Source organism: Siniperca chuatsi, linkage group LG3, assembly GCF_020085105.1.
Source record: "Siniperca chuatsi isolate FFG_IHB_CAS linkage group LG3, ASM2008510v1, whole genome shotgun sequence".
NCBI classification, from domain to species: domain Eukaryota; kingdom Metazoa; phylum Chordata; class Actinopteri; order Centrarchiformes; family Sinipercidae; genus Siniperca; species Siniperca chuatsi.
Window position 1 is genome coordinate 20,537,468 of NC_058044.1, and position 11,768 is coordinate 20,549,235.

An 11,768-nucleotide genomic window follows, 5' to 3' on the forward strand; every position below is an offset into this window, starting at 1 on the left:
TCCTGTGCAACTTTTTACCAGCCAAATTAGGTTTTATGCAAAGAAACCTGTAACCACATCATTTAAAGAACCGTATATTGTATCACACTAGCAACTTTATGAGACAGCATCTGAGATTTTAAAAAGAATAAAAGAAGCCATCTCTGCCAAGGCTCCAAAACTTGTTTATATCACCGCCTTAAAAATTGTCATCTGTATCCAGATTCACACCAAAATACACACAGTGCTAAATAATAATGGAATATATTTGTCTGGTTAATTTTCAGTCATTTTGATCTTAGATGTGTAAATAAAAACATATTTATAAAAGAAACCCAACTGGCAACAAATTACAGATGAAGTTACTACTTTTTTCATTCAGTGAATCAGTAGAAGAAGTGACATGAATTGGTTTGATAGGGTCTTGCTCCACGTAACAATCATTAGGCCTGGCTGCCTACAAATAATCATAATGGTGTTTTTACATGTGTGTTTGTGTTCGATTTCTGCACACAGGGGGAAACCTGTACAGACTTGTTGCTGTGAGCTTTGGACTCCTGTGTATCTTACAAGCTGCTCTCAACATTTCACTGCGTCTGACTCTCTGCGAGTTAAATTGTGTCTCTACTTTCACCATGTGTTGCACATTTAAATTTACCATCTGATTATCTGAAAACCAGAATGTGGAACTGGCCACTACCACAGTCTGAGTACAGTTACAAGCTGACAATCACGCTCAGTGAGTCTATATATATTTTTCTGAGTATGAAAATCACTCCATTATGATAAAACAGCTGCCTCATTGTACAGGTAACGCTGTGTTTACGTTCTGACCCTCACTCCTAGTTTTCTACCAATACTATTCAGTAACAAATAATTTTCCAATACTCTTGTCTTGTTTAGTATTGTGGGAGAAGATGCAGTTTGTGAACCACCAGAGAAAGAATCAAGTTTGGGAAAGTTTAGAATAACAGAATGACAAAGCATGATGGCAGTTTATCTTGAAATATAGAACTCACTCACTGCTGAAAATATGACAAGTTACAAGAGAGCTAACGTCACAGTCAAAGATCAGGAAGTAGAGGAGTGGGATTTTGAGTTTATGTTTCATATTTTTTACCTTTAAAGAAAAATTGAACCCAAATTAAACACATGTATGTTTGTTTTTAAACAGTTATAAAGATGTCTGTAGTTTGGTGTTTGCATCTTTCATCTTCCCTTTAAATAATATTAAAGAAATCTTACCTTTTGTACAAGAAAGCTTAAGTTATAATCTAAAATAAGAGAGAGGGGGACTTTTACAGTTCTTAGTTCATTCTTTATATTTTTTGTTGCTTTTTTTTGTATTTTTTGGCCTGTAAACGTGTTTGTAGTCTAGTTTATAGAGTTACAGATATCATCTCCGCTGTCAGGATTACTACAAGTTTTTCATTTGGTACATATATAAATGCAACATTATTATTAATGTAGACTATGTAAATTATATCCTTATTATCAATAATAATGATTGTTATTCCTTTGAACTGATGTTAATTGGTACAGACCAGGCTGTATTTATAAATCGCATGGCACAAGCTAACCATGAAACACTTTATTCCAAAGCAAAGTAGAAATGAGAAGAAATACACAAGCAAAGCTAAAATTGACATCATATACTTTATTATACATTGAGATATGAAATGTCTGTGCCTGTGTAATACATGATTTTAAAGAACTATTTTATTTACTATTTGAAAACCTAACAAAGTCATCTCCCAATTAGGCAGAACTTTCAAATGTTTCCAGCTTTTTACATTTCTGTTGTTAGATGGATAAAGTTGATGTTTTTGTATAATATAATAAATGCCTCCACATTAATCCTGTAATTTGATTTAAATGTTTTTCTAGTAATACCTATTTTAAAATACACAAATATCTTATACAAGTGATAAAAATTGGATAATCTCCCCTCAAAATAGTTTTTGTTAAATAATTCCAAAACAGTGATAAGAAAGATGAGAAAAGTATTTATATAGATAGTGTCCAAAGGCTAAATGATTTTGGGGGGTGTGGACCTCCTTCCTGTGGAACCATAACATCACCGCTCAAAATGACAAAATAACCTCAGTGTTGAACTACAGTAATAAAATGTAGTCTGCAAATCTTTCTGCTCTCTTAGACAGTTCTGAAGATAAGACATCAGATACTGAGGCCCTTTTTAAAAACGTGACTGAAGAGAGAGACGAGTTGAAGAGGAAGCTTACTATCTTTGAGTATAAGGATGAAACTAAATACACCTGTAACTTTCTGTATACATTTTCTATTATTTATTCTTGCCTGGGTTTCCTTTTTGGATGGATCAGTATCAGTGCCAATACCGACCTTATTAAGCAGATCGGGTATCGGTCAAACGTGACAGATCCACATTAAATACAGTTTCTTTATTAATGTCATGATGCTTGCAGAGGGTGCTGTGTAGCAGTAAAGTTAAGAGGGTGACTGTCACCTCTAGCTCGCTCTGAAACTGCACATTTTGAATAAAGCTGTACACATTGTTGTCATCACACTGTACACATACTGTCATTAATCTGAATTCATATGTATGTTTGCAGACGACTTCGCGATCACAATAGTAATTTGATTGACCATGAAAATGTCAATCAAATAAATGAGAATATAAAAATAAAAAATGAGAACAAATAAATGATGTGTTTGGATTCTAAACATTTACTCTGTTCTTTTCATATTTCTTTGAGTTATTCTGTACACTGCCATCTCACATTAAAGATGAGTCTGACTTCTCTTTTTGACCAAGTGTCAGTGACTGAGAGAGACAGAGAGAAGGAAGTGTTGATAAAATCAGGAGGAAGTTACCATGCAAACAGAAACATATAACACATGTATTAACTCTAAATTTATCTGTGCAACATAGCTAGCACTGTCCCAGACCGCCACGCGATGTTGCAGAGACGTGTCAGCCAAGACAGTCCCACAACATCCAGAGACTTAAGATACTCAGGACGGATCTCATCCACCCCCGAAGCCTTGCCACCAAGGAGCTTGCCAACAACCTCAGTGACTTCGGCCAGGGTGATGGATGAGTCCGCCTCCGGGTCCCCAGCCTCCGCTTCCTCTTCGGAAGACGTGACAGCGGGATTGAGGAGATCCTCAAAGTATTCCTTCCACCGTCCGACAACATCCCCAGTCGAGGTCAACAGCTCTCCACCCGCACCGTACAAGGTGTTGGTGAAGCACTGCTTCCCCCTCCTGAGCCGTCGGACGGTTTGCCAGAATTTCTTTGAGGCCGACCGATAGTCCTCCTCCATGGCCTCTCCGAACCTCTCCCAGTCCTGAGTTTTTGCCTCTGCGACCGCACGGGCTGCAGCACGCTTAGCCTGCCGGTACCCGTCAGCTGCCTCGGGAGTCCCACGAGCCAACAAGGCCCGATAGGACTCCTTCTTCAGCCTGACGGCATCCCTTACTTCCGGCGTCCACCACCGGGTTCGGGATTGCCGCGCGACAGGCACCAGAAACCTTGCGACCACAGCTACGAGCCGCGATCGACAATGGAGGTGGAAAACATGGTCCACTCGGACTCAATGTCCCCAACCTCCCGGGATCTGGGAGAAGCTCTCCCGGAGGTGTGAGTTGTAGACCCTGCTGACAGAGGGCTCCGCCAGACGTTCCCAGCAGACCCTCACGATACGCTTGGGCCTGCCAAGTCTGTCCGGCTTCCTCCCCCGCCAGCGGATCCAACTCACCACCAGGTGGTGATCGGTTGACAGCTCCGCCCCTCTCTTCACCCGAGTGTCCAAGACACGCGGCGGAGGTCAGATGATACGACAACAAAGTCGATCATCGACCTCCGGCCTAGGTGTCCTGGTGCCACGTGCACTGATGGACACCCTTGTGCTTGAACATGGTGTTAGTTATGGACAAACTGTAACTAGCACAGAAGTCCAACAACTGAACACCGCTCGGGTTCAGATCAGGGGGGCCGTTCCTTCCGATTACCCCTCTCCAGGTGTCACTGTCGTTGCCCACGTGGGCGTTGAAGTCCCCAGTAGAACAACGGAGTCCCGGGCGGTGCACTGTCTAGTACCCCTCCCAGGGACTCCAAGAAGGCCTGGTACTCTGCACTGCTGTTCGGCCCGTGAGGCCGCCACAACAGTGAGAGACCTGTCCCCACCCGTAGGCGGAGGGACGCGACCCTCTCGTTCACTGGGGTAAACTCCAACACGTGACGGCTGAGCTGTGGGGCTATGAGCAGGCCCACACCAGCCCGCCGCCCTCCCCGCCCGGCAACGCCAGAGAAATGGAGCGTCCAGCCCCTCTCGAGGAGACGGGTTCCAGAGCCCAGGCTGTGCGTGGAGGCGAGGCCGACTATATCTAGCCGGTAACGCTCAACCTCCCGCACAAGCTCAGGCTCCTTCCCCCCAGCGAAGTGACATTCCATGTCCCTAGAGCCAGTTTCTGTGTCCGGAGATCTGGTCGCGGCCCCTGCCTTCGACTGCCGCCCAGATCTCTCTGCACCCGCCCCTTACGGATCCTCCTGCGGGTGGTGGGTCCACGGGAGGATGGCCCCACGTCGCTCCTTCGGGCTGTGCCCGGCCGGCCCCGTGGGGAAAGGCCCGGCCACCAGGCGCTCGCCGTCGGGCACCCACCCCAGGCCTGGCTCCAGGGTGGGGCCCGGTAGCGCCAATCCGGGCGACGTAACTGGCCTTGGTTTTAAAAAATCCATAAGGGTCTTCTGGGACAGTGCCTCTGGACTGGCAGACCGGGGTGGTGGTCCCTCTGTATAAGAAGGGGGACCGGAGGGTGTGTTCCAATCACAGAGGGATCACACTTCTCAGCCTCCCGGTAAGGTCTATTCCAGGGTACTGGAGAGGAGAATTCGTCCGATAGTCGAACCTCGGATTCAGGAGGAGCAGAGTGGTTTTCGTCCCGGTCGTGGAACACTGGACCAGCTCTATACTCTCCATCGGGTGCTCGAGGGTTCATGGGAGTTGCCCAACCAGTCCACATGTGCTTTGTGGATCTGGAGAAGGCATTCGACCGTGTGCCCCGGGCGCTTTGTGGGGAGTGCTCTGGGAGTATGGGGTCCGGGGCCCTTTGCTAAGGGCTGTCCGGTCCCTGTATAACGGAGCAGGAGCTGTGTTCGCATTGCCGGCAGTAAGTCAGACCTGTTCCCGGTGCATGTTGGACTCCGCCAGGGCTGCCCTTTGTCACCGGTTCTGTTCATAATTTATATGGACAGAATTTCTAGGCGCAGTCAGGGGCCGGAGGGTGTCGGTTTGGGAACCACAGGATCTCATCTCTGCTGTTTGCAGATGATGTCGTTCTGATGGCTTCTTCAAACCGGGACCTGCAGCATGCACTGGGACGGTTTGCAGCCGAGTGCGAAGCAGCTGGGATGAGAATCAGCTCTTCCAAATCTGAGGCCATGGTTCTTGACCGGAAAAAGGTGGTTTGCTCTCTTCGCGTGGGTGGGGAGTCCTTGCCTCAAGTGGAGGAGTTTAAGTATCTCGGGGTCTTGTTCACGAGTGAGGGACGGATGGAGCGTGAGATTGACAGGCGGATCGGTGCAGCGTCTGCAGTGATGCGGGCGCTGTATCGGACCGTTGTGGTAAAGAAGGAGCTGAGTCGAAAGACAAAGCTCTCGATTTACCGGTCAATCCACGCTCCTGCCCTCACCTATGGTCATGAGCTTTGGGTAGTGACCGAAAGGACAAGATCGCGGATACAAGCGGCCGAAATGGGCTTCCTCCGCCCGAGTGGCTGGGCGCTCCCTTAGAGATAGGGTGAGGAGCTCAGTCACACGGGGGGAGCTCGGAGTAGAGCCGCTGCTCCTCCACGTCGAGAGGAGCCAGCTGAGGTGGCTAGGGCATCTGATCCGGATGCCTCCTGGACGCCTCCCTCGGGAGGTGTTCTGGGCATGTCCCACCGGGAGGCGGCCCCGGGGAAGACCCAGGACACGCTGGAGGGACTATGTCTCTCGGCTGGCCTGGGAACGCCTCGGGATCCCCCCGGAGGAGCTGGAGGAAGTGTCTGGGGCGAAGGAAGTCTGGGAGTCCCTGCTTAGACTGCTGCCCCCGCGACCCGGCCCCGGATAAGCGGAAGAAGATGGATGGATGGATGGATGGATGGACATAGCTAGCAAACACATCCTGTACACCAGTGCTGTTACTTTACAAACAAAACAGTTTTTATGTTTGATATGAAGTACAGGCTTTCATTACCTTATTTGAAAATATTCAATGTTATGTAAAATTAGTCCAAAAGGAACCTACAGTATGCAGTCCTGGTAACACTGTGGAGATGACCACATGCACAGCACAGCAACACTTTACTTTAAGTCCCCTTATTTAGCATTTATAAGCCATATATACACATTTAATAAATTGTTCATAACAGATTATTAACTCCTTCTGTGGGCACCCATAAGTGGAGGCTGCTGTATAACAGATAATGAATGATAACATAATAAAACACATTTGTAAAAATATAAAATATGCCTTCATAAGGGAAGGTAATTGTTGACAAACTTAAAGTAAAGTGTTACCCACAGCGCTAGAGGTTCTATCAAAGAGAGTGACACTGTGTGTTCTTGTATCCTTAATTATTGCTCCTAACAGCTGTATTTCAACGATAGTTTCTATTACATTTCTTCACGGGAGGAATCTTGGCAGTACAGCAGAAATGATTATCGACAGCAAAGAAGAACAGGTGTGTGAGTGTATGTGTGTGTTTATGCATGTGTATGAATCTGAGGGATAAAGAGACACAGTGAAAAATGTAATAAATATGAGTTAACCAAGGTGGAGGATTGCAGTTACTGTATGTTTCATTGTGTCATGTTTATGACAGTTTGTTTCTCTCTGTAAACCAGGAATTCACAAGACAGTTCCACAAGCACATCTGTATTGGACTGACTGACAGAGAGACAGAGAGGGTATGGAAATGGGTGGATGAGACTACGCTGACCAGAAGGTTCATACGTTATTTTATTTATCACTCTAATAAATCTGCATCAATGTCAAAAAGTAACATTGCGTATTCTCTGCTTTTGGGTTTTCAGCTACTGGGGCATCGATGAGCCTAACAGTCACAAAGGCAGTGATGAAGACTGCAGAGAAATAAAGTTCTATGATGATGAAAACAGTTGGAACGATAAACGAAATTCCAAATATCTGGATCTGTGAGAAGACAGTGGCTCTGTAACTCAGTAACGAAACTCTCAAGACAACAACTGAAACATTAGTTATGGCCAAGCTGTAGATAAAGTGGCTCATTAACATGGATACAAATGGATAAGCCATCACATTATTATTACATGATTATTTTATGACACAAAGGCTCATATAATATTATAGCATTTATTATAAGTTGATAATATTATAGCAGTGCATGTATGTGATGATAATTCAAGCCTGGAGACTATGAGAGACTGACCTGACCTACTTAAAAAGAAGAAAATGGCTCTAACTGTTTTTACATCCAGGCTGACATGAAGGTGTTATAATTTAGTAATAATGTGATGGAAATATCACACCTTACACCAATGAACAATGATAAAAGTTTATTTCTCTCACATGTTTATTGTATCTGACACTAAGGCAGATTGAAAAATCAGTGCCATTTTGGACGCTCCATGTGTTTTTTTGTCTAGAATTTCCATGAAATGTGTTGGGGTCCCCAGAAGATGGATTTGAATGTTGGTGCTCCCTGGTGATGGTGACACCATCAAGCCAAAATATGAGACTGTTCTCACAAAAAAAAAAACAGCAGCATTGGTCATTTCTTCAAACACTCAAAACAGCCTAGTGTCCTTAACCATGGGGGACCACCCTGTATATCACGGCTGACCTGACATCACGAGGATCATTCAATGTCAGTTCAGTTTAAAGATTCTGTGGAAAAGTTTTCCGTACTTTTGCTGAGCACCGCTAATGAACTGGATTTAATAGACAGAGTAAATCGTGTTTCTGTGCTTTTGCACCTTCCTGCATTGTTTTTTTCCAACAATGTTGGGCAAGTAATTTGAAAAATGCTATCAGTTATTCATTACATATCACTCATTGAAAAAGTAATTACATTACTTTACTAATTTCTCAACAGAAAAAGTCTTTGGTTACACAGCTGGCTAGTACATTACTTTCAATACTCAGCCCAGCCCTGAATCCAATCGAGAATCTGTGGAAAGAACTGAAAACTGCTGTTCACAAATGCTCTCCGTCCAACCTCACTGAGCTCGAGCTGTTTTGCAAGGAGGAATGGGCAAAAATTTCACTCTCGATGTGCAGAACTGATAGACATACCCCAAGCGACTTACAGCTGTAATCGCAGCAAAAGGTGGCGCTACAAAGTATTAACTTAAGGGGGCTGAATAATTTTGCACGCCCAATTTTTCAGTTTTTGATTTGTTAAAGTTTGACATATCCAATAAATTTCGTTCCACTTCATGATTGTGTCCCACTTGTTGTTTTTCACAAAAAATTAGTTTTATATCTTTATGTTTGAAGCCTGAAATGTGGCAAAAGGTTGCAAAGTTCAAGGGGGCCGAATACTTTCGCAAGGCACTGTATATTTGTGCGTTAACAGGATGAAGATTCAAAGACTATCAGTGTTGCATTATACAATATTACAACATCCATGATATGAATATTGTACAAGCATAAAGAAATTACTCATGAAATATGAATCATGAAAACTGCTCTTAATTTACATTTGGCTTAATTTTTTTTATTTTATTTCTTAATTGGTTTATCTAAAAACAATATTTGTCTGTGTGTTTTGATGATCTCATTTTTTCCCTTCTTCACTTGATGATCAAGTAGATTTGATTCTCTTCACCTTTAGTGTTCAAAGAAACAAAGATTATCTCAAAAAGCCATTATCCCTCCCTGATTAAATCTGATTTCTCATAGTCAAATATATACCGTTCATAGAGGATATAGAGAAATACAGACTGATAAGCTAAGGATTTTTTTTATTTGTTGACATAACGTGTGTGTTGTTAAAATGAGGCAGCAACATCAGAAGGATGTCCTCACCACAATATACATTTTAAATGGTTCATTCTTTCTCCTTCCTGCAATTATCAGTTTATTGTCCATTAGTTCCATTACATCAGGTTTCAATGTGCAATGTGAGTCTTTACACAAGGTTTCTTTACATAAAGCGACATTATCATTTTAAGGAAGTTCAATACAAAGATGTAATGGCTGAGTATTAATCAATCTAGACAGAAAATACAAGCACGGTTTCACTCATTATTTAAGATGCTGAAAAGACTGAGGCAAACCAGCCAGTTCATTTTGTCTAAGGAAGTATATTAGCCTTGAGGCTTTTATGAAATTTCATTCCAAAATAGTAAAGCATGAACTGGTTAAACTTCACCAGTTCACTGATGCTATTAATAACACTGCATCATTTCACGTAACCAACTAAGAAAGGGAAGTCTGTTTAGAGCTGAAAACCTGATGGTTGACTCATAGGTGGGGTCACCATTACTGTATCATATGCCAGTGACTGTTGCAGCTGAAACTGTAAATTAAGTGATACAGCCCATGAGCAGCCACACACAGCAGGTAAAATAAGTATTGAACACATCACCATTTTTCTCAGTAAATATATTTCTAAAGGTGCTACTGACATGAAATTTTCACCAGATGTTGGTAACAACCCATGCAATCCACACATCCAAAGAAATCTAACCATAGATGTCCATAAATTAAGTTATGTATAATAATGTTAAATGACACAGGGGAAAAGTATTTAGTATGGTTAGATAAAGTACGCTTACTGAAATTCATTAATACTTCGTACAAAAGCCTTTGTTGGTAGTGACTGCTTCAAGACGCCTCCTGTATGGAGAAACAAGTTGCATGCATTGCTGAAGTGTGATTTTGGCCATTCTTCCACACAAACAAACAGTCTTCAAATCTTGAAGTTTCCGTGGGCCTCTTCTATGAACTCTGATCTTTAGTTCTTTCCATAGATTTTCAATTGGATTCAAGTCAGATCATTGGCTGGACCATTCCAGCAGCTTTATTTTCTTTCTCTGAAACCAATTTAGAGTTTCCTTGGCTGTGTGTTTGGGATCATTGTCTTGCTGAAATGTCCACCCTCATTTCATCTTTATCATCCTGGTAGATGGCAGCAGATTTTTATCGAGAATGTCTCTGTACATTTTTCCATTCATCCTTCCTTCAATTATATGAAATTTGCCAGTACCGTATGCTGAAAAACAGCCCTACACCATGATGTTTCCACCTCCAAACCTCACTATTGGTATGGTGTTTTGGGGTGATGTGCAGTGCCATTTCTCCTCCAAACATGGTGTGCATTAAGGCATCCAAATAGTTAAATTTTGGTCTCATCTGACCAGACTATATTCTCCCAGTATGTCACAGGCTTGTCCAAATGTTGTGCAGCAAACATTAAACAAGCTTCAACATGCTATTTCTTCAGTAATGGAGTCTTGCGTGGTGAGCGTGCATACAGGCCATGGCAGTTGAGTGCATTACTTATTGTTTTCTTTGAAACAATTGCATCTGCTAATTCCAGGTACTTCTGAAGCTGTCCACAAGTGCTCCTTGGCTCTTGAACAACTCTTCTGATAATTCTTTTCACTCCTCTGTCAGAAATCTTGCGAGGAGCACCTGGTCGTGGCCGGTTTATGGTGAAATGATGTTCTTTCCACTTCCGGATTATGGCCCTAACACTGCTTACTGGAACATTCAGAAGTTTTGAAATCCATCTGTAACCAATGCCATCAGTATGTTTTGCAACAATAAGGTTGCGAAGGTCTTGAGTGAGCTCTTTGCTTTTATCCATCATGAGATGTTTCTTCTGTGACACCTTGGTAATGAAACACCTTTTTACAGGCCATCAGTTGGGACTGAACCAGCTGATACTGATTTGCACTGACAAGGGGCAGGATTGCTTTCTAATTACTGATTGTCTTGGCTTTCCATGCCTTTTTGCACCTCCCTTTCCTCATGTGTTCAATACTTTTTCCCTGTGTCATTTAACATTATAACACATAACTTAATTTATGGACATCTATGGTTTGATTTCTTTGCATGTGTGGATTTCAAGTTGTTACCAACATATGGTGAAAATTTCATTTCAATAGCACCTTTTAAAAATATATTTACTGAGAAAAATGGTGACGTTTTCAATACTTATTTTACCTGCTGTATTAGCTTTCCTAATTTGGCCATTTGGATCACAAAGTCATTTCTCTCTAGTTATGCTGTCAGAGGTTCCTGTTTCTGGCCTGTTGGTAGCCAGATGCTTTAATTTGGTTTTAAACTCTTTCTTTAGGTCAACCTGTAATCATTTTTCTCTAGGTGCTTTGCTTTTTTAAGACACTGGCTTGAGTTGCTCCAGTGAGAGATGGCATTGAGTTCCTTTGTTGTTTACATAGTGAAAAACCAGAGTTAGAGACATAACATCTAAACAAAGGGAGCAACTCTGAAAGTTGTCAAAATAAACAGAACTCACTTTGTCTGACTTATAATGCCAGCAAGTAGCAAAACACACAGCAGTCCTGGACACATTGCAGCAGCTCCTGCATCTCCACCACTGTACAAACACTAAAACACACATTAACCGCATGCCAGCTTCCTTCTACCAGTGCTCAAAATATTGTCAATTACTCACGAATATGTGTCCTCATGTAAATGACAGGTTCACATCCAACTTCTTTTCTGATGTTAGAGTTCCAACATTAAAGTATATTTCTCTTGTTCACCACCCTCACTGTATTGCGCCACTGTTGCTGTGTTAATGTTGCCACCAGA